This window comes from Bubalus kerabau, chromosome 10 (assembly GCF_029407905.1).
Source record: "Bubalus kerabau isolate K-KA32 ecotype Philippines breed swamp buffalo chromosome 10, PCC_UOA_SB_1v2, whole genome shotgun sequence".
NCBI lineage: Eukaryota > Metazoa > Chordata > Mammalia > Artiodactyla > Bovidae > Bubalus > Bubalus kerabau.
In genome coordinates, this window is record NC_073633.1 from 73,723,280 (window position 1) to 73,746,447 (window position 23,168).

At 40.6% G+C, this 23,168-nt stretch overlaps 1 long non-coding RNA gene across 4 annotated transcripts in view; it reads right to left on the reverse strand.

Annotated features, from left to right (window-relative positions):
- Positions 1-23,168, reverse strand: part of LOC129621574 (uncharacterized) — a 63,812-nt gene that overhangs the window by 14,325 nt on the left and 26,319 nt on the right. For 2 of the 4 annotated variants that reach the window (XR_008699456.1, XR_008699458.1), the window contains one exon: positions 22,475-22,902. The exons of the other annotated variants lie outside the window; for them this stretch is intronic. This is a non-coding gene — a long non-coding RNA (uncharacterized LOC129621574). Of the gene's footprint in view, positions 1-22,474; positions 22,903-23,168 lie in introns of those variants that run through there. 4 annotated transcript variants of the gene reach the window in all.

Genomic DNA, 23,168 nt, shown 5'->3' on the forward strand with positions numbered 1-23,168 from the left:
CCCTTACAGACTCTGAATCCCTTGATGGCAGGAACTAAGATTCATTTATCTGTGTCCCCATGTTCCCAGGCCTGTGCCTCGTAGTAGGAACTTGGTATAAGATCAATGAATTAATGAGGTTCTGGTATTTTAGCAAAATAATTATAGTAATTCTAGATGGGGGAAAAAAAAAAAACACAAACCCTTCCATATCCTGGCAGAAATGTGTAGAAAATATTACCCAGATTATTAATATGTAAAAAAGGAATTATGGGCAGTGTGTGTATGTTAGTCGCTCAGTCGTGTCTGACTCTTTGTGACCCTATGGACTGTAGCCTGCCAAGCTCTTCTGTACATAGGATTCTCCAGGCAAGAATAGTAGAGTGGTTTACGATTCCCTTCTCCAGGGGATCTTCCAGACCCAGGGACTGAACCCAGGTCTCCTGCATTGCAGACAGATTCTTTACCATCTGAGCCACCAGGGAAACCCTTATGGGGAGTAACTTGCACCAATAAACATAGGCTCTCATGCTTTATTTTTAGCTGAGAAAACACAATTTGTACAGATGATGCTATGAGCATTATATGTCAAGTTTTTCCACTGGGGAAGAAAGCATCCATTAAGCTCTATATTTTTCTAGGTCACCACATACACGACTTTGTCCTGCCCCAAGTTGGCATTCATTGAATTGATGTGCTTTCCTGTTTTCCTGTTGGCCACTGTCTCTCCCTTGGGACTTGGGGTGGTTATAAGTCACCTGTGATGCAGCTTCTGGCTCTGCCTGGCCCCACTCTGTTCACCTGCTTTGAGCTTTAGGGTCTCAGCATCTCTGTCTGTAAAATGTAAATGACAAGACTTGTGCCTTGGCTGCAAAGCAAGACTTGGCTAAAAAATAAGATGTTGTCTGGGAAGTCTGGAAGGCATGTGCCTGGCACAGGGTAAAAACAGCCAAAAGGCAGATGAATGCAGCAAATATTTTGTCATTTGCTTTGCCTTAAAATTTTTCATTACTCTTCATGAAAATGGAAAGATGTCCTTTTGCAGGGTGGCAGCTGCTGTTGGTTGCAAGAAGCTGCTGTTTGCTACTGATAAACAAAGGACAACTTCCCCTGAATGGGTCCATGTATTGCCTGAAGCAGATTTGTGATTAAATTTTTTGCTGGCTTTTTTTTTTTTTTTTTTTTTGACCACTGTAAAAGATTTGGCTGGAGTGGGTATATTTCCCTCTTGACCTAATCCTTTTGGTGTTTTGAAAACTTTCCAAGTGAGAAAATGAACACTTTTACCCAGCTTGAGTCAGATGCTCAAAACACAAAATAAAAATAGCTGCTTGGGGAGCTGCTGTGCTGTTTGCTCTGCCCCCAGGGTGGTTAACCCCTGAGAGGGTGTTCAGTGCGATGAGTTATCTCCCCTGGCTTGTGCTAGAGTTGGTATTTCTCAATTTTGATTTGGGTTGTCCTTGTTATGAGGCATGCAAAGTCACTGTGATTATGGAAAGGAAAGTTGGGTGTGATCCAAATGACAAAGTGCTCTTTCCAAACCATCTGCATTGAGGTGCTTTCCTCCTTGAAGGGATCAGTTTTTGGATTTAACTCTCCCTCTTTCTAATAGGAGCTTATGCATTCACTTCTCTCTCCTGGGTGATTTAGTCAATCTGATTAATCAGTATGTCGCTTGTAATAACAACAAAAATAACATTTTGATATTGAGAGCTGACATTCAGTTTGAATATATGCCAGCTACTTTATATGCATACAAAAACATCATTCCATTTAATCCTCATTTTAAAAATTTATGAAATAGATGCTATTACTAACCTCTATTTTACAGATGGGGGAAAAGGAGGCTCATGGAAGCTAGGTGATTCACCCCAAATCTTACAGCTTAAAAATAGGAGGCAAGAATTTAACTCAAGCCTGCCTGCCCAGAGTCTAAGCCCTTAGCTAGCATGCCCTGCTGAGCAAAGGGCATTGGGTGTAGCATCCTCCCGGCCATCAGTACTGCAGCTCTGGGTCTCAGTCTCTTCCAACGTAACCCTTTACAATTTGATTTAAAAAAAGATTATTTGGGGCTTCTCTGGTGGTCCAGTGGTTAAGAATCTGCCTGCCCATGCAGGGGACACAAGTTCAGTCCTTGGTCCAGGAAGATTCCACATGCTGTGGAGCGACTAAGCCAGTGCACAACTACTGAGGCCACATAGAGTCCACGAGTCACAACAACTGAACCCTGAGCACCAGAGCCTGTGCGCCACAAGAAGAGAAGCCACCAAACGAGAAGCGCCAGCACCGCAGTGAAGACTCAGCAGAGCCAAATATATTAAATTAAAAAAAAAGATTATTCAAGGCAGAGACCTGAAAGAATGTGGTGCATTAACTGCAGGTGGCAGTAAGTATGAGGTTCAGATGGCTGAAAAGCCAGCACGTTGGCTTCCTCAAGTGCCAAAACTCCTTACTGGCTTTGTGAAGTGACAGGCATTAAGAAGAATGTGGGCCTGGGAGTCAGCATCGCTGGACTGGCTTTATTTTTATCTTTGGAAATTTGTTCCCCGTTTTGGATACTCATTCAGCATCTCTGGGGCTTAATTTATTTTTGTAGTTGGGGGTTGGGAGTAGGTAAGGATTAATTAAGCAACCTAGTTGGCAGGAAATTTACAACTCAGTAGAGAGATTAGAATGCCTGAATCCTGTGATGGAACAGAGGTTCAGAATCAGCTGGGATGCAGGGTGCTTTTTCTCAGCTATCTCTCAGTCTAAACCCTGAAATACTTCTCTGAAGGGACACAGTAAAGCCAAAAGGATAAAGTGAGATTTGGAAGATCTAGAGAGATTTGGAATTGATTACAGGTTAGGTCACCCAACGTTGAAGGCAAGAGCTGGTTTCACTTAGATTTAGGTAAATAGGTACAGATCTGAAGGGGACCCTTCCTCCAACTAGAAAAAGAAGTAAACCACAGAGCAGGCACAGATGATTGGTGTGTAAACTGTGGAGGTGACATCAGCCTTTGGGAAGCATCCTTTAAGTCAATAGTATCCCTGAGAAAGGCAGGTGTTTTTTAGGGTCTCAGGAATAAAACTCACAGCATTGGGTGTATCTAAAGTATCTTATTTAAGTTTGAGTTTAAAAGGAGAAATATAAAACCTGTATTTAAGGTGATCACAGAAATAACAGCATTATAAAATCACAAGACCCTGAAGGTTACAATATGGGTGTCTGACAACATTCATATCATCCTCTCTCTGTCTCAGTCAGTCCAAGCTGGCAGTGTTTCTGATGGAATAAAATTCTTCAAAACCTTCAACTTTGGAAAATTTTCTTGTATTATTTTCAAAAATAATTATCTCCCTATTTTTCTATTATATATTTCTTAGAACTCTTATGAATAGAAAGTTGGAGCTCCTAGATTAATCTGCCATGTTTTTTATTTTCTCTCATATTTTACATTTCTTTGTGTATTTGGAAGGTGATATCCTTCCAAACTTTCTAATAAATCATATTATTTTAGTAATAATGTTTCATTTCTAAAAATATCTTTGTTCTATCATTGCTCCTTTTTCACAGCAGCATGTTCTTGTTTAGTGTCTGGGTCTGTTTTCTCCAGAATAGGTCTTTGTTTACCCTTCCCCTTCCTCTCCTTCCTTATTTCCTTTTCCACTTCCTTTTTTTATTTTTTTAACTTTAATATTTCCTCTTAATCCATGCTGTTTGTTCTCCTCTAATGTCTGATGACCTTTGAAAGGCCATGTTACATGTGTTCCCCTCTGGGTCGTCCCAGTGCACACATGTATACCTGTGGCAGATTCATTTTGATATTTGGCAAAACTAATACAATTATATAAAGTTTAAAAATAAAATAAAATTAAAAAAAAAAAAAAAAAAGAAAGGCCATGCTAGTATACAGGGATCCTTTGTATGACTGTCTGCTCTCTGGCTTCTCACGCTGTGGTTGGGCTGACTATGGATTCCATGAAAATGGAGAGGTCGTGTGAACAAATCACCTCCATTTAGGAAGCATGGATAGAGAACATCTCCACAATTACCAAGACAAAGTAGACGTTATACTTGTGCTGGAGATGTGAGAAGTTCTGTGTGTTTCCCTCTAGACAGAGCTTTCATCTCTTTCTTCCTGTGTGTTGTAGAGATCTAGAGTACCCTCAGGGTCCCTCTGCCTCTTGCCATATCTCTTTCCAAGAAGACCTCCCATTACTTCCTGCAGGTCTCTGTTCTGGCCAAGAGGAAAGAAGAGAGGAGGCAGATGCCAAGGCCTGGCTCTGCCAAAAAGAAACAAACACAAAACAACAGCTCCCTACTCTGCCGGAACAACTTTCCAACTGTCCTCCCTGGCAGGCCTTCTTCTATACAGATCCCAGATTTCATTTCTACTGCTCCATTCTATCTGTCCACACAATCCTCATTGATTTTCTCTTCAGGAAATTTATTTTAAAAATTTCTGATCTGCTAATTATGGACTGTGAAGAAAGCTGAGCGCCAAAGAATTGATGCTTTTGAACTGTGGTGTTGGGGAAGACTCTTGAGAATCCCTTGGACTGCAAGGAGATGCAACCAGTCCATTCTAAAGGAGATCAGTCCTGGGATTTCTTTGGAAGGAATGATGCTAAAGCTGAACCTCCAGTACTTTGGCCACCTTATGTGAAGAGTTGACTCACTGGAAAAGACTCTGATGCTGGGAGGGATTGGGGGCAGGAGGAGAAGGGGATGACGGAGGATCAGATGGCTGGATGGCATCACCAACTCGATGGACGTGAGTCTGGGTGAACTCCGGGAGTTGGTGATGGACAGGGAGGCCTGGCGTGCTGCGATTCATGGGGTCTCAAAGAGTCGGACATGACTGAGCGACTGAACTGAACTGAATGATACTCTTACTGTTTTTAGTACCATCATAGTTTTATTTTTGTTCAGTTTTGTCATGCCAATCAAATCATGAGCGAGCAAGAAGGAAATCATATATGGACAATTTACCATCTTGAATTGGGATATATCATCTGAACTCGTGATGATCTCAGGGCCTTACAATCTTAAGAGAGAAAAATATGGTTAAAATTTTGATTTTGAAACCTTGGAAATACTTAACAATTTGAGGTTTGTCAGGATGCTACCTTTCTGCCTTCTTCAATACAGATAAATAACTATTTTATTTTTCTCCCTCTTCTTTTCTGCATTAGATAGATGGAAAGTGAATATTTCCCCTTACCCTGAAAATGTTTGAAGATTGGAAGGAATGATGCTAAAGCTGAAACTCCAGTACTTTGGCCACTTCATGCGAAGAGTTGACTCATTGTAAAAGACTCTGATGCTGGGAGGGATTGAGGGCAGGAGGAGAAGGGGACGACAGAGGATGAGATGGCTGGATGGCATCACTGACTCGATGGATGTGAGTCTGAGTGAACTCTGGGAGTTGGTGATGGACAGGAGGCCTGACGTGCTGCGATTCATGGGGTCGCAAAGAGTCGGACACAACTGAGCAACTGAACTGAACTGAACAGAATTAGAAGAAAGAAGGATCACTTTTCATTTGTTTCTCTGGTTGGTTGCTAATAATTTGAACTCCATTGGTAAAAAACAGGAGAATACCTGTTCAGGTGAGGGTATGTTGAGGGATAAAGATAGGGTAAAACTGGGAATTGGGGAAAGCCTGAGGAAGGTTGGGGCCAGGTGAGACAGACCCTTGGACACCTATGAACTGAGCTGGAAAATTGTCCCTGCTTTTAGGGAAAAACTGTGTAGTAAGGGGCATTCAATGCCCAGCTGGTATCTCAATTTCAACAATAAAATAACCACATAAATATAAACAGCCATATAAGTATTGTATACTCTTTATATTCCAGACACTGTCCTAAGTGTCTCACCCATATGATCTCATGTAATCTTGGTAACAACCTGAGGAGGTCAGTGTCCTACGTTAGGATGTGGTCTGTTGCCATTTAGCATCATTCACATTTCTTTCTAGGTACCTTCCTGTATTGCTGGTTCAGTTCAGTCAGTTCAGTTCAGTCACTGAGTCGTGTCCAACTCTTTGCGACCCCATGGACTGTGGCACGCCAGGCCTCCCTGTCCATCACCGACTCCCAGAGTTTACTCAGACTCATGCACTGAGATTCCATCCATTGAGATTGCATCCAAGTACTACATTTCAGATGCTTTTGTTGACTATGATGGCTACTCCGTTTGGAAGATCTAAAAACTACTTTCCTAGACTCCCTTGAAGCTAGGGTTCTTTCTGGATGCAAGAACCTGTGAGAGGCAATGGCTCCAGATTTGGAAGGTGAAAGTGAAGTGGTGACTATTTGCTTGCTATTGTTAATGCTAGTCAAGTAAAGTTGGATGGCTGTGAGTGAGTGCCCCAGAGAATTCCACACTTCAGTGTCTGGTTACCAGTTTTGTCGGGGTGAGATGCAGCGGTGGCCCCAGCAACAGCAACTTTGTGGCCTCTAGAACTCAGCAATGGTGATGCTCTCAAAGTCTATGGCCCATTTGTGGCTCCTGTGATTCCACTGCTCCAGTCCCTCCTACAATTTTATAGGCACTATTTCTCTGTATTAGATCCATTTCTTCTTCAAATACCTGGAGTATTTTTCTGCATTAAACTCATGTATACTATTTATCATCTTCATTTTATAGGTGAAGCAAATAACGAGGTTAAGTATCAAAGTGATCAATGGTCACTCAACATTGAATGGAAGAGCTGGGTCTGAACCTTGGTGTATCAGAATCTAAGGCCTTAGACTTAACCACCACACTTTTTTATTTCTTGTTGTCGACCTGAAATCGGATCATACTAATATAGACTATTCAGTCCTTAATATTCAAGGGTAGTCCTAAGACTAGTCTGTCAATGAAAGAAAATATGCTTTCAGAATCAGTGAGTCAGGACTATGCCTTTTGGTTCTACTGAGGTCAAACTTTTCATTAACCAAGATGCTCTGAACGAGGTAACTCAAACCTCCCAAAATCACTCTACCAGATCTGAGTTTTCTATAGATGTTAAAAAGTAAATTCAATGAACTTTGTATGATATATGTAGACAGGTGAGTAAACTGAAAATTTTTTTTGAAATTGAAATAATGAGAATACTCTTGATCCTGAAGACAGGATACTTTTGTTCTTTTCATATTTCCATAACCCATCCCCACTGATACTTCATTAAAATATGAGTAAAAGCAAAATATCCTAGAGGCAAGCAAATGATACAAAAGATATGCTTTGAGAATTCTTATTTTCCCAGGTCAGAAACTGTTGCCATAACAATATTTGTCCTTTTAAGAAAAAGAACTTGTGAATGGGGCTATTATACATCAGTTTGACTCAAATATTAATAGCAGCTAGTTGCTGTTGTTTAGTCACTAAGTTGTGTCTGACTTTGCGGCCCCCATGGACTGTTTAGCCCACCATGCTCTTCTGTCTGTGGAATTTTCCAAGCAAGAATATTGGAATGGGTTGCCATTTTCTACTCCAGGGAATCTTTACGACCCAGGGATCAAAGCTACATCTCTTGCATCTCCTGCATTGGCAGGCAGATTCTTTACCACTGTGCCAACTGGGAAGCTGCAATAGCAGCTAGATTTCACCATAATTTCACCATAATTAAAAGGAATGTGGAGGGAGGGGATACATAAAATAAACAAGAACCTACTATATAGCACAGGGAACTATATTCAATATCTGTAATGATCTATAATAGAAAAGAATCTGAAAAATATATAATGTGCTATGCTTAGTTGCTCAATCATGTCCGACTCTTTGTGACCCCATGGACTGTAGCCTGCCAGGCTCCCCTATCCATGGGGATTCTCCAGGCAAGAATACTGGAGTGGGTTGCCATGCCCTCCTCCAGGGGATCTTCCCAATCCAGGGATCAAATCCAGGTCTCCCACATTGCAGGCAGATTCTTTACCATCTGAGTCACCAGGGAAGCCCGAAAAATATATATGTGTGTGTATATATATAACTAATCACTTTGCTATACACCCAAAACATTTTAAATCAACTATACCTCAATTTAAAATGTCATTAAAAAGGGGGGGATATTGGTATTATTAAAATCAGCTGAGCTTCCTCCTGTGCTCTCTCCGGTCTCACGGAGAAGTAAGAGTGCTATGAGGATGTGCTAATGGGCATCTAATTTTAGAGGGAAATACTTCATTTCTGCAGTAATGTGGTCGTGATTCTGTGTGCATTTGAACTGCTGAGCTCAGAAAAGCCTTGGGATTACCTATCCGGTGCTCTTAAGCCAGACGTCCATTGTTCCATGCACATGCGGAAGTCATAGACACTCCACTTCAGATTTCAAGAAACAAGGTCAGCCTATTGTAATTGGGATGATCACTGCAGTCTGATGAAGCAGACATCACTAGTGGATATTATGGGGAGGACCTGAAGAATTCTGGTTATTTCCAAGCACTAAACTATTTATCCAGTTTGGATGAATGGAGGGCACCCAAGATCTAATTGAAAGTGTTTGGGATTGAGGACATTATGTGGTAATGACACTGGGGACCTAGGTTGATTCATACATTGGAGGAAGGAGAGAATGAGAGTGAGATTCATACAGGCCAAGAGGGCTAGACTAGTACACTTCAATCTGGTACTTCATAAAAATCAATTTCACAGGCCTACCCTAACTATATCTGAGCATCACTCCAGCTGGGTCCGGAAAATTCTCTTTAATCAGAAAAGCATTCAAGAGTATTAAATGCTCATATGACTGCCAGGTATTTGTATGTGAAAGAGTTCTAAATATAGTTACTGTAAACTTCCATTTGTCAGGGGTCTTAGTATGTACAATGAATTTATTAAGATCTCAGGAAGATAAATATGTCTTTTTAAAAAAGGTAATTTATAATCTGAGCTTGGGTTTCAGTATGATGGTGTGATAGAGGTTCATTGTGAATTTAAGAAAAGCGGTATTCACTTTCCGTGGGAATAAGTCATATTTTTCCTAAAAAGAGTTAATGGAAACCTCCAACTCAAGTACACTCCAAGGATACATTTTTATCTTGTGTTTCTGAACAATCACTTTTTTGGCAGACTCTCTCACTCATGTGAAACAGAGTTAAGAAATTGATAGGCAACGAAAAAAGGCCTCTTAGCAGTAAAATAATGTTCACAAAGTCCAGATGCTCAAGGTCATGCACTTTACCTGCAAAAGAATCTCTTAGGCACTCAGCAGAGCCTCTCCACTCTTATTTTGTCCACAAATCAATGAGTTTGATTATCTGGTTGTAAAACAGATTGGAAGCAGCAATTAGAAGGGATTAGAAAGTAGCTACTACAGACACACGTGAAAACACAAAAACAGAAATAAATGCTATAAAATGTAGAAATAAGAATCCAAAGAGCCCAGGGGACTGAGCTCATACCACATATTGGAAAACAGCCAGCACCTATATTCCTGTGCATGTATTATTTCCTAGCATGATCATGTTCCTAATGACAGCCCTAAGGTACCAAGGAGGTATTTGGAATTTTCTTTTCAAGATGCAGGAAATGATGAAGCATATTTTCGAAAGGTTACTGTTCAGAGAGATAAAAACTAAAACTGGCAACTGAAGAGATAAAATCTTGATTTGCTTTGAACTCTTCATGTATCCAGAGGAATTTATCCCGTGAGTGGCCCATAGTCAGTGTTTTCCTATGAGAGCTTTAGTTGGGAGAGAGAAAAACGAGAAGTTTTGTTATCTATTCATTGCTTCAAGGTATGTGTATATATGAACATATGTTAGTAAATTTTGTCAACATATGTGTGTACATATATAAGCATATAACATTGTCATACTGTTTAAAGTGAGTACATATGGGTCTGTATACATGCTCAAGCTAAATCTTTCTGTGACCAGAAGGTTTTTAAAAATATGGGAAGGTTTAGATCTTACAATCTGATTAGACATTCAGTTTGGCCATTGCTTAATGATTCAAGCTAGGTATTGCATCACCTGTCTGTCATGGCTTCTCTTTGCCCATTTAGGAAATTGTGTCTGAAGTCCTTCAAATATTCCAGACACAAGCTTTGGCAAATAAAGTATACAGTTTTTGAAGTTTATTTTGATAATGGATTTACCAGACTTAAGGATCTGGAGCTGAAAGATAGGGCAACAGTCATAATATTAATACCTAATGTTTAACAACTTGGCCATTTACAAAGCATTTTCACCCATATGTTCCATTTGGTTGACATGGTCTTAATCCATTTTAAATCTGTAACAGTTAACCCTTGGGTTTTTGTTTGTTTGTCTTTATTGTCTATTTGTTTTAAGGAACTGGGTCATTCACCCTGTGGTAGAACCCCACAATCTAGATGTGATGAGTCCATATGATATCATTTAACATTTTCCTCTCCTCCCTGTAATTTTGTAAACTGGTGTTTACAACAAAAGGTTTGATTAGATTCAGGTTCAATTTTCTTAAAGGACACCACATAGGTGGGGCTATGAACTTCCCACTAAATAGCATCAGAAGGCTGATAATGTCTGGCTGTCTTTCCATTAATGCCTTTAAGATTGACCAGTCAAATCAGGTATTGTCAACTTGATCCATCCATTATAAAACTCTTCATCAAAATTTTACTTAATGCTTTCAGTGAACATTGATCATTGCCTAGAAGAAACCCATTGTTTCACAGGGTGTTCCAAAGCATAATTTCTAATTCCACTATTCCTTATGTAATTATTAGCTGGAACTCTATAAAGAAAAACTTGCCTTGTCAACTAGTTAGAAGCCCTAAAATACACTCAATACAGGAAAGGCAGGATAACTGTAAAGTCCATGCTTTCACTGCTGTGCTGTCCTGGAAGGATACTGCTTTCCTACGTGGGATCTGACAGATCAAGCTTAGCATCAGAAGGTTCTGGCCATGGAGGTCCTTTTCCTTAGACCCTAACATATCCAGTCTATCCAGACTGCGCAGGATTCCTGATGGAAGATGGAATGAGAAGATGGCTCCCAGCTCTGGAGAGAGAAGGCTAGCAAAATTTAGGCAGATTTTCTGGTCCCAACCTGGAAGGGAAATGCAGGCATAGAACTGAAGTATGATAGGAATAGAACTGAGACCCAGGAATATGGACCAGGCATACTGGATGTGGTAAAAGAGGGAGGAGGAAGACATCAGTAGTCCTGAGAGTGTTTATGGTCTTGACCCAAGCCAGAAGGAAACTGAGCTCACATGTGGCTGGGCTTCTTGACGTGGACAGGGAATGAAGGGTGGATACAGGACTGAGCTCTGGAGTGAGTGTTCTCAAAGGCATTTGAAGGGCCTGGGTTTGGGTGGCTGAAGGATTGCGCTGTCTCCCTGGGTATGGAGATGACCATGCCCTAGTCGGTTTGGCACCCGCCACTCCACATAAATCCTGATTGGAAACTCTGTAACCTTCTGTGACAGAACCAAAAGAGCCTGATTTCCAAAGGAAATCAGAGGAAACGGAGCCAATACTGGCTTTGTATGGCTCATACATTCATCACTAGTTCAAACAGTGGTACCTGGTCAGTGAATCCTCCATCACCTTTTTGCTCACATCTGATCCTGTTCTCATCACAATCATATAAATTCTCAAAAACAGGGGAACTGGAGGATTTGTGATTACAGAGCCATGCTCTCTGGGCCAGACTGACTAAGATGTGCAAACGCAAAGAACTGCTGAGGCCTCTGCTCATCCTCTCAGCACCTGACCTTCTCTTCATCTGGGGGCTTTCAGAGAATCATGCCCACCATTATATTTAGGAATTGACTGCTAAAAATTGAACTGCTCAATCCAATTAAATTAAAATTTCTTTTCTTCCTGCCATATTACTTACACACAAGAGCACTGAGAATTATTTTTAGATGTAAAAAATAGCAGTTTGCTGGTACTTGCCATCTAATTTGTAACAGATTTCCAGAGATTAACACTACAAGGTTTTTGGCCACGTTTAATCACAAAAGTAATTCTGTATTCTGTCAATACGCTCAGCTCGGGGGATAAAAATAGCAGGGCAATCTGGTTGGGTGAGTCTCGGCCACGGGGCTTTGCTCCCAGTTTCTGTTTTAATGTTGTTATGGAGTTTCTGTCCTCCTTAAGGACAAACCAGTGTAGGAAGATGGTAGAGTTTATGATGTGCTGTTAGGCTCAGTGAGGCCCTCAGCATGCTAGAAACAAGATCTTTCCACACAGCCAATGAAGAGAGTAGTTCTCTGTCTGATTATCTGGCCAGGTTTTCCAACTGAGAAACTACATAAAACATGCTTTTTAAAAACTTACTTTTGATAAGAAGTTATTTCAATAAGTGAAAACTAACTCTGGGACAGACATCTGGAAACTGGCTTATCTTTCCTTGTGGCGTCACCTCAAGGAAAGGGAAAGAAACACCAGTAGGAAGTGCATCGAGCAGCACATGTCAATGTCCACCCTGATTTGGTTCTGTTTCCTTGTATATTTCCCATTCTTTAGATCTGCCAATACGAAGCTCTGATGTACCGCAGGGAATAAGTCACTATAATCCACTTAACGTCAGTCATCCTGTGAAGGTTTAATTCTGGACCTAGAAATTCCAGTATTCCCAAGTCTCCCATATTCCTGCAGTGAATTTTCAAAGAATGAAGAAAGCTGCCACAGAGAGAAGGTAAGAGAATTCAAGTTTCTCTTTTTTTAAAAAAAAAAAAAAAAAAGAAGAAGAACTTTCAACCCTCTGTGTTCTGAAGCATCTGAAATGTCTTGTTCATTGCTCACCTGTGGATGAAGGTCTTGGTGGCAAAACTCCCAAGCCTTTAAGATATATATAAGATACAGTCCTCCTTTACCTGATAGCCACTGTCCAAGGAAAAGCTCTGGGATTAACAACAACAACAAATTGCACAAGCACACTCTGGCCTCTGCAAAGACAAGTGAGTTCAGCTTCTCTGGGAGAATGATTGACTTGCCAGAATCCCCTGTAGCCCTCCCTGCCTACCTTTCCTTCTAAGCCCTCTTCTCTGCCAGCTTCATGAAGCCCAACTACAAACTCAGGCAACACCAATCCCTAACTTTTCTGACCTCTCGGAAAATACATTCTCTTAACAGATCAATTACATGAGGGCCTACATCGACGGACATGATTTTTCAATAAATCATGGCCTTTTAGAGCTGGGGGTGGGGGAAAAAAACTTACTGAACATCTAGCTCAGGATTTACCCAAAGTATAAACTAAGAAAGCCTATTCAGAAGAGAGATCTTCTGTAGAAAGGATTCCACAACTGTATTAGGTTTTAGAGCTACAAAACACCATAGACTGGGTGCCCTAAAGAATAAATATTTGTTTTTATTGCTAGAGACTAGACATTCAGCACTAAGGTATCAGCGGGGTTGGTTTCTTGTGTCAAGGAGATCTCTCTCCTTGACTTGTGGACACCCATCTTTACCTTTTGTCTTTCACATCATCTTCTCTCTATGTGTCTGTATCCTAACTGCCTCTTCTTTTTCTTCTTCCATTTTTTTTCCAGTTTAATTGCAATATAATTGACTTATACTGTACAAGTTTAAGGTGCACAGCATAATGATCTGACTTATATACATCACGAAATGATTATCATAATACATTTAGTAAACTTCTATCATCTCATATAGATACAAAATTAAAGGAAAAGAAAGCAATTTCCTTATGAGAACTCTTAGTATTTACTTTCTTAACAACTTTCATATATTAATGTACAACAGTGTTAATTATACTTACCACGTTGTACATTGCATCCCTAGTGTAATACTTCCTTATTTTATAACTGGAAGCTTGTACCTTTTGACCACTTTCATCCAATTTCCTCTCCCCACCACCCCCTTCTCTGGTAACCACAGGTTGGAGCTCTTTGTCTATGGGTTTGTTTGTTTCTGAAGTATAATTGACCCTCAAAAGTATGTCAGTTCCTGTTACATGAAACAGCGATTCGATTTTTCTCTACATTTCAAAATGATCACCACAACAAGTCAAGTTACAATCTCTTACCATATAAAGCTATTACATATTTATTGACTGCATTGCCCACACTGTACATTTCATGCCCATGATTCATTTATTTTGCAACTGGAAGTTTCTACCTCTTAATCTCCCCTCATCTATTTCTTTCCTTCCCCACAGCCGCCCCATCCTCTGACAACCACCGGTTTGCTCTCTGTATCTACAACTCTGTTTCTGTTTGTTATGTTTGTTCACTGTTTTATTTTTTAGATTCCACACGTAAGTGAAATCATACAGAGGAAGACAAACACTAACTGCCTCTTCTTTTAAACATATCAGACAAACTGGGTTAGGGCCCACCCTAATGACCTCATTTTAACCTAAACTCTTTAAGGAACTTATCTCAAAATACAGTCACATTCTGAGGTACTGGGGGTTAGGATTTCAACACATAAATTTGAAGAAAGACACAATTTAGCCCATAACAACAATCAGACAACTTTGGGAAACACTAATGTGAAATTCCCAAGTTACACTGGCTAAATTTCAAAGACTCTCAGGAGCCCTTGAGATAACAAGCTGGTCTAAATATGTTTAACTCATTGTTTCCAAAATATGTTTGACTTGTGATACTTTTTCCTGGATATTCTTAATTAAGTTCCTACTGCTGCTGTTACTGCTAAGTCACTTCAGTCGTGTCTGACTCTGTGCGACCCCATAGATGGCAGCCCACCAGGCTCCCCTGTCCCTGGGATTCTCCAGGCAAGAACACTGGAGTGGGTTGCCATTTCCTTCTCCAATGCATGAAAGTGAAAAGTGAAAGTGAAGTCGCTCAGTCGTGTTCGACCCTCAGCGACCCCATGGACTGCAGCCTTCCAGGCACCTCCATCCATGGGATTTTCCAGGCAGGAGTACTGGAGTGGGGTGCCATTACCTTCTCTGAATTAAGTTCCTACAGAATGTAATTTAGAAACACTGGTCCTATCTATCCTTCCCTATTTACAGGTGAGGAAACCAAGGCCCAAGGATGCAAGTAGCTAAGATTAGTTCTAACTCTCTGGGCTTTTCCTATTACTTCTGATCCAATATCAAAAATGGCCAGATTTGGCTGACAAAGATAAATGCTCCTCAAAGGTATGAGTGGATAGAGGGAAATTGGAATAACAACGGCAGGCTTCTTTGGGGCTGACTGTAGAAGATAGGAATATAAAGCCTCTCCTCCCTGACTTACAGCCTTTCTGCCCTTCTCTGTACAAGTCTCTTAACCCTGTGTGTTGTCAAGACAGCCTCAGTGCTCCTTTTTAACAGATTCCATAGGGATAGAAATACTGGGGGAAGGGGCAGTTCTCTGCTCCTTGAGGACTGACCCTGGCTCTCAAATTGCACACCTGGTAATTCCATTCGCTCTCAGTCTATAGCACAGAAAGGATGTGATTATTTATGCTCACATACCTTTCTGAAGCAGAAACCTCAAAAATGTCAATGATGGGGACAATTAACCTAGGTAAGAGTTGATAGAATATTTATTCAACTCAAGCCCTAAACATGCTCTTTAAAGCTCTCTTCTATTACCCAAGCTCATTTACTTGACATATTTTTATTTCAGAGCTGTATCAGGGAGACTAGAAGTATAAAGTTAAATATGACAACTTCTGAATGAGAGTAGCCATTGCAGTCTTCTCTGGAACACTATCTGTGCTGAGTATCCAGTTCAGGGCCTTTTGTACATAATTTTTAAAGTTTCCTTCCAGAATATGGGGCTTTTAAATCAGCAGGACTCACTCACACTGAGCTGAATATGGTAAGAAAGATATTAGGGACACTAGCCCTGAGCCCTAGGATTCCTGCTTCCATTTTCCCTCCTCTCCTGCTCCACCACAGTGATTACCCAGTAACTCTTGACCTTTTACCCGTTCTCCTGTTCCTGGCCCTAAACATGGCCCCTGGATCTGAAGGCAGAGCTGACCTCCCCTTTTCTCCTTTGACAAGTGCCTCAAACCTGGTTTGTGCTTATTCTCTGCCCTGATCTGCTTCCAGCCCTTCTTGTCACCACCTTGCATCAAAAAAATGGACATCTCTAGACTTTGGAGCTCAGAAATAATCTCACTTTGCCCAGTGCCAGAGAATTTTCCTCTGGACTTGTAGGTGCTGTGTGCTCAGTTATTTCAGTCATGTCTGACTCTTTGCTATCCCATTTGCTATAGCCCGCCAGGTTCCTCTGTCCAAGGGATTCTATAGGCAAGAATACTGGAGTCAGTTGCCAGGCCCTCCACTAGGGGAATCTTCCTAACCCAGGGATCGAAGCTGGGTCTCCTGCATCTCCTACATTGCAGGCAGATTCTTTACCCACTGAGCCACCTGGGAAGCCCTTGGACTTGTAGGAGGTAGCCCCAAAGCCGTTGTGCCACTTCTCATGATGTCTGGGTTGATGATTGTGAAGGGCTTTGGACATAAAGTGCTCTCAAGGAAAGGACCCAGGCTCTCAGGATGGCATGCTGCCTGTTCAGGACTGATGAGAAATCTGCACATGATGTTATCGTGTAAAGGTGTCCAATGGGATGATTCTGCAGCACAAGAATTTCTTCTCTTCCCATTTTATATGCATTGTTTGATACAAAACATCAGACATACTAAATAATTCTGAGAACATTAAATGAAAGAGAAAATCTGCCATTAGAAATCTCAGCATTAAAAACAAAACAAAATCCTACAGCACCATACATTCTTCTTTCCAAAAGAGCCAGTCTTTGCATGATTCTTATCTCCAGCAATTTTTATCGGAGACATTTCTGATTTGTTACTTTAATAGGCTTTCTGAAATCAGACATGATGCTCATTATTCTTGCATGGTTGCTTTATTCTTGCATTTTTCAAACAAACAAGGGAGCCAAGGGACCTGGGGATGCTAATCATTCTAGAACCCTCACACTGTGACAACAGGGTTTTCAACTCCAATATGGAAGTGGTAGCAAAAATACAGCAGTGAGGCCTGATTGAGAGTCCTCTTGGTCATTGGATAAATGCTGAAACAAAGTTGGCCTACATTTAGATCAATTTTGCAGCAACAGATTGTGTCTTTGGCCAATGTGCATAATGGGGTTCCAATGCAGAAACGGGTTAGCAGAGACAGCACAGATGTGAAAAACAACAGAGCCAGGTGTCCAGAGGATTGTCTTTCCTTTTATTCCCCTTCTTAATTCAATAATTTTCATTTATTAGCTGTACGTGTACCACCCAGCTTGGGGCTGGGAGTGTGGTTCTAAGGGAAATAATGTATGATCTCCAATGTATTGACTCCCCAGCCCCATCTTTCACAGATGTATCAATACCTTTATCCCTGGGATCACGTGTGCACCATCCCCTCCTGACTTGGCCAGCCATGGTAGGAGGAATTTCTAATTGAATGAGACAAGGATCCAACACCTGACTGTGGTGCTGGCACTCCAGCTGTGGTGTTGGAGAAGACTTGAGAGTCCCTTGGACAGCAAGGAGATCAAACCAGTCCATCCTAAAGGAGATCAGCCCTGAATATTCATTGGAAGGACTGAAGCTGAAGCTGAAGCTCCGATACTGTTGCCACCTGATGCGAAGAACTGACTCATTGGAAAAGACCCTGATGCTAGGAAAGATTGAAGGCAGGAGGAGAAGGGGACAACAGAGGATGAGATGGTTGGATGGCATCACCAACTCAACGGGCATGAGTTTGAGCAAACTCCAGGAGATGGTGAAGGACAAGGGAATCTGGCATGCTGCACTCCCTGGGGTAGCAAAGAGTTGGACATGACTGAGACTGAACAGCAACCAACATCTAAAGAAGCATCTGGAGGCTGAAACAGGCTCTTGGTGAGTTGGTATAAACCATCCATGACAGAGGACTTCCCAGGTAGCTCAGCAATAAAGAATCTGCCTGCAATGCAGGAGATGAGGGTTTGAGCCTGGGTCAGGAAGATCCTATGGGGAAGAAACTGGCAAGCCCCTCCAATATTCTTGCCTAGGAAATCCTAAGGACAGAGGCGCCTGGTGGGCCACAGTCCATGGGGGTCACAAGAGTCAGACACGACTTGGTGACTAACACCATCACCACCCATGACCGAAGGCCTCTGTACTGAATGAGGCAGTAGGAAAACAGTTTCAATTAAAAAGGAAATCAAAGAATGCTGGTTGGTTTTGTAGACAGTTACTTCCTGGTTCTCAATACTGTCATCCCATCCTCTCTTTCTTCTTACTCCTTTCTTCTTACTCTCTTACTTCTGTCTTTCTGCCACAAGCACCACCCCCATTTCCCATTGTCCTTATTCTATTCCACTTCATTGAATATTGGGGTGTCTATCTATACCTCTGAAGCATGGCTCATTCATGTAGCTAAACTCATAAATACCTTATTCACCCACAATGGAGAAGAGAGAACAGAAAAAAGGGTGAAAGAAAGAGAATTGCTCCTAAATTGTGAAGCCATGATTCAAACAGTCAAAGAGACTCAGACTCGAATCCCTGTCCTACCTTTTTACTAGCTGAGTGATTCTGGGAAACCTGCTAAACATCTCTGAGCCTCGGTTACCTTGGTTGTCAAAGGGGCATAAGGACACTTACGTTTCAGAACTGTTGGGATTAGAGGTTGTGTGTAGGTTACTACCACATAGTAGATTTGAGGAGATAGTTGCTATGAATACTTTATATAGATAGAGTTATATTATATATACAATCTGATATCTGCTTTTCCCATTTAACACCATAATATGAGCGTCTTCTCATGTTCTTCAAAACTTTTTGTAAACATCATTTTTAAATGCTAGGAAGTAGTCAGTCATATGTTTGTACTGTAATTATATAATTGTTCCTTTATTTGGGGACCCTTAAATTTGATTTTGTTGGTCTTTCTTTATTCTGTTATAAAGGGTACTACAGTGAAAATCTTTGAGCGTAATACTTTATCTGTATTTAGGCACATTTTCCATGGGCTTTGTTCATAGAAATGGAATTACTATGCCCAATTGTAAGGACACTTTTAAGAGTCTTGGTATATAGTGCCAAATTTCTTTCCATAGCTCCTATGAGCCATGTATGTGGCCTGTCTCCTTGGCAGGCAGAGAAGATACCATGAGTTGTCTGCCCAAGGACCACTACTTTCCCTTTTTCCCTGTTGATAGAGCCTTAGTTGGTCAAAGTGTTCATGCTTCCTCGGGGGATAAATCTGGATTAGTCTGGACCAATATTGGTCATTTCCTTTCTCTTGCCAGTGATTGGGCTAGAGGTGGGCACATGATCCAGTCCTGGCTAAAGAGATGGGAGATGAGGTTTACTGGGTATTTTTCATCCTTATTTAGAGCAACATGGATGGACCTAGACATTATTATGCTAAGTGAAGTAAGTCAGACAGAGAAAGACAAATGTCACATGATATCATTTATATGTGGAATCCAAAAAAAAGTGATACAAATAAACTTATTTATAGAACAGAAATAGACTCACAGACATAGAAAACAAACTGTGGTTACCAAAGGAGAAAGGCAGGGTGGGGAGGATATATTAAGAGTTTGGGATTAACAGATACACAGTATTATGTATAAAATAGAAAAACAAGGACCTACAGTATAGCACAGGGAATTACACTCAGTATCGTGTAATAAACTATAATGGAAATGAATCCAAAAATATATATATAATACATATAACTGAATTACTCTGTTGTATACCTGAACTACCACTACATTGTAAATCAACTATATTTCAATAATTTTTAAAAAACATAGTATCCTTAGCTACACAGAGGGTTGCCTGTAAATAATTCATCTTCTTCATTTCTTCTTAAATAAAATTATCAAAAAAGAGAGAGAGAGAGAGACAATGGATAAACAGTTTACTTTCTTTCACTGGACATTGGCATGTCTGCATGTAACCATGCCAGCCTAGGGACAAAACCTATGAAGGAGGGGGGCTTGAGGATTCTATGGAAACCCTGAATTAATCAACTGAGGAGCCACACTGCCTTGGGACTTATTTTCACTTGAAATCATATATTATACATGTTATTTAAGAAGTTTGATTTGGTTGTTTTGTTATTATTCCCTAAAAGCATTTTAATGGGAACACCAGCATTATAATTACTAAAAAACCTTTTGCAAATTAATTCACACACAAAAATAGCATCTTAATTTTGTTGGAATTTGCTGTTCTTTAATTACTGATGAGATCACATGTTTATTATTCATAAGGTTGTTAATAATTTGCATGGTTTTTTTCCTAAATTATCTGGAAAGATTTTTCAGAGATCAGCGAATCATTTGCAGGCTGGACTGAGCAGGGCAAGGCGTCTAGGGAACAGTTAAGGTCATGCTGGGAAGGAGACCTGCCACTCCGTTTCATACAAATATTCCTCCATCTTGCAAAGTGTCTTGGGCTCAAAGAGATGGGCTCCTATCCAATATATGGTAATTATAGAAGTCAATCTTTCAGGACTGTTTGTATAGAAAACTAGACCTTGGGGAGGACTGTCTTTCAACATGGAGACAGGAAGTCTGGTGGCCAAAAGGAAAATAAGACTCATGGAGGTGAAGGTTGACAGAGGACAGAAATGAGCTAAAGACTTGGTGTACAGGAGCGCAGCTAGCATTTCTCCCTGCTTGCTCCTGGCGTCTGCAATTTCAAGCCACTCTGGTCCCTGCCCCATTACCCCATTAGGCTTACCCATGTGTCTGCTCTAGCTTAAGAACATTTGCATTAGATTTTCCGTACAGAGAAATGTTTTTAATTACTTGAGTTTTGAAATAAACTTTGAACAAAAACATTGGAGCATCTGATTCATCTCTCAGAAAAGGAAACATATGAAAATAATTCACAATCTCTTTTTATTAGCACATTAGAGAGTGACAGAGTCCTGAGTCATCAGTATGAAGGCAATGTCTAATGGTCAGTTAATCAGAAATTTAAATGGTCTGGGTTTAATAGTAGATTTTCAATATTATGAATAGTCAGTAAATCCAAGCCTGATTGAGAAATGCCCCAGATGAAGTCTTGCCAATGAGCACATGTATAATACATGGCTAAGGTTGTTTTATAAAAGACTTATTGACTTTCTAGTCAAGGGTCTAGTAGCTTCCATCAAAGTCTTGTTCTAAACCATCATAAATTAACAGATCAATCGTTAATGGAACTGCTAGGCAAGTTTAAAGCCAAATAACTCAGATCCCAAGACAACTCGATTTTACTCATTTGTAATTCAGAGGCACTTTTGTAGACAAATTGTTGTTTGTTTAGACAATTTGTACATCCCAAGGTCCTCAGCCTGAACCTCCGTGCCTTCAGTCCACAGAGACTGTCGGCAGTGCGGCTCACTAATCGGCAGCTGCTTCTCTTTTGTTTGTGTTGAGATTGTTCATTACCCAAGTTTCTGCATTAGCAGCATCTCATAGGATTAAATCTGATCATTTGTGGTAGCTAGAATCCTCAAGATCCTGACCAAATCAAAAAGTAGAGTCTTTATCAAAACTGGGAGCAAGAGAACATGAGAATGTATGTGTAGGGGGAAAAAAGGAGGGTATTTTTAAAAGCAATATAGGGCAGTTTGAGGGTGTGTGGTGTAATGGGTACATGCCACATGGCCTGTATTGGTGGGGGTGTTTATGCCACTTCATACAATATTGCTCCAGCTATAATATGAATTCTGTTGGAGGAAGAGAATAGAGAAAAAAATACATCATTTGTGTTTCTGGCTGCCTACTCTTTATATGCAAAATTATCAAATAAACAAGATCCAAAAATAGTACTTTCTTTGCTCACCCAGAGATCTTCCACTCAGCTCTGAATTATAAAAGCCTCTGGTTTAAATGATCTAGATAATGAATTGGGCTCACACGGGAAGCATATAGGAAGAGGCAAGACTAAGTTTAATGAAGGGCTCAGATTTAGCTGCGTTTGCTGATGTTTGTCAAGGGAGGGTGATTTCTCAGTTTCGGGGATGATGACTGCAAATGAAGCCCCACACTTGTGGCCATGAGATTTTCTTTTCCTTCCGTGATAAAGCTCAGGGTGGACAATATCACTGCTGCTGCCCACTTAACTACAAAATTATTCATTCATTCTTCTTCTTTACATTTTTATATATATATATATATATATATATATATATATATATATTTGTGTGTGTGTGTGTGTTCACAAATTTTTATTGCCTTTCTTCTCCAAACTGTTTCTTTAACTTAACAAGATTACTGGATTTTCTTCCCATCTGTGACCTGCAAACTCCCCCTAAATGTGAGCTGGTGCATTCATAGGGCACAACTTTTCCTTCTCTTGGAGATAATTATTGTTTGCTCTCTATTGCCCTGTGTCTTTTTTTTTTAACATTTTTATTTTTATTTATTTTTAAACTTTACATAACTGTATTAGTTTTGCCAAATATCAAAATGAATCCATTTATATATTTTTTAATTGAGGTATAATTGAGTTACCATATTATATAAGTTTCAGGTATACAACATAGTGATTCACAATTTTTAAAGGTTATATACTCCATTTATACTTATTCTAAGATGTTGGCTATCTTCCCTGTGTGCACAATATATCCTTATAGCTTATTTATTTTATATACAGTAGCTTGTACCTCTTAATCCCCTACCTCTATCTCGCCCCCCTCCTTCCCTTTCCCCACTGTTTACAGCTCACTTGTTCTCTAAATATGTGGGTCTTTTTTTTTTTTTTCTTTTACACAGACAATGTTGTCTCAGCCCTGACCAAAGCCTGGCTGCCAGGTAGGGCATTACCATGGCATTATCGGCTAGTAACGCCTGAGGTTTCAAAAGCCTCTTCTCTCTCCTCCAGCCCCAAACCATAGGAATCTGCATTCGGCATCCAGTCTACAGACAGCATAGCTCCTGCATCAGACCCAGGTTCCCGGGCCTACTGAAGATGAACTGTGTCAGACTCTCGGCACGCAGTGTCCAGGAATGGGACTGTTTACATGGGCTCCGGTGATTCTTGGGCTTTGCTTGTGGCTCGGCGAGTAAAGAATCCTCCTGCAATGTGGGAGACCTGGGTTCGATCCCTGGGTTGGGAAGATCCCCTGGAGAAGGAAAAGGCTACCCACTCCACTATTCTGGCCTAGAGAATTCCATGGACTGTATAGGCCATGGGGTTGCAAAGAGTCAAACACTACTAAGCGATTTTCACTTTCACTTTCTGATGATTCTTATGCTCACCCAGATTTTTATGCTCAAAGTTTGAGCTACAATCTCATAGTTTCTTTTTCCTTTTTCTTTACATGTCTAGCAGGATCATCTTT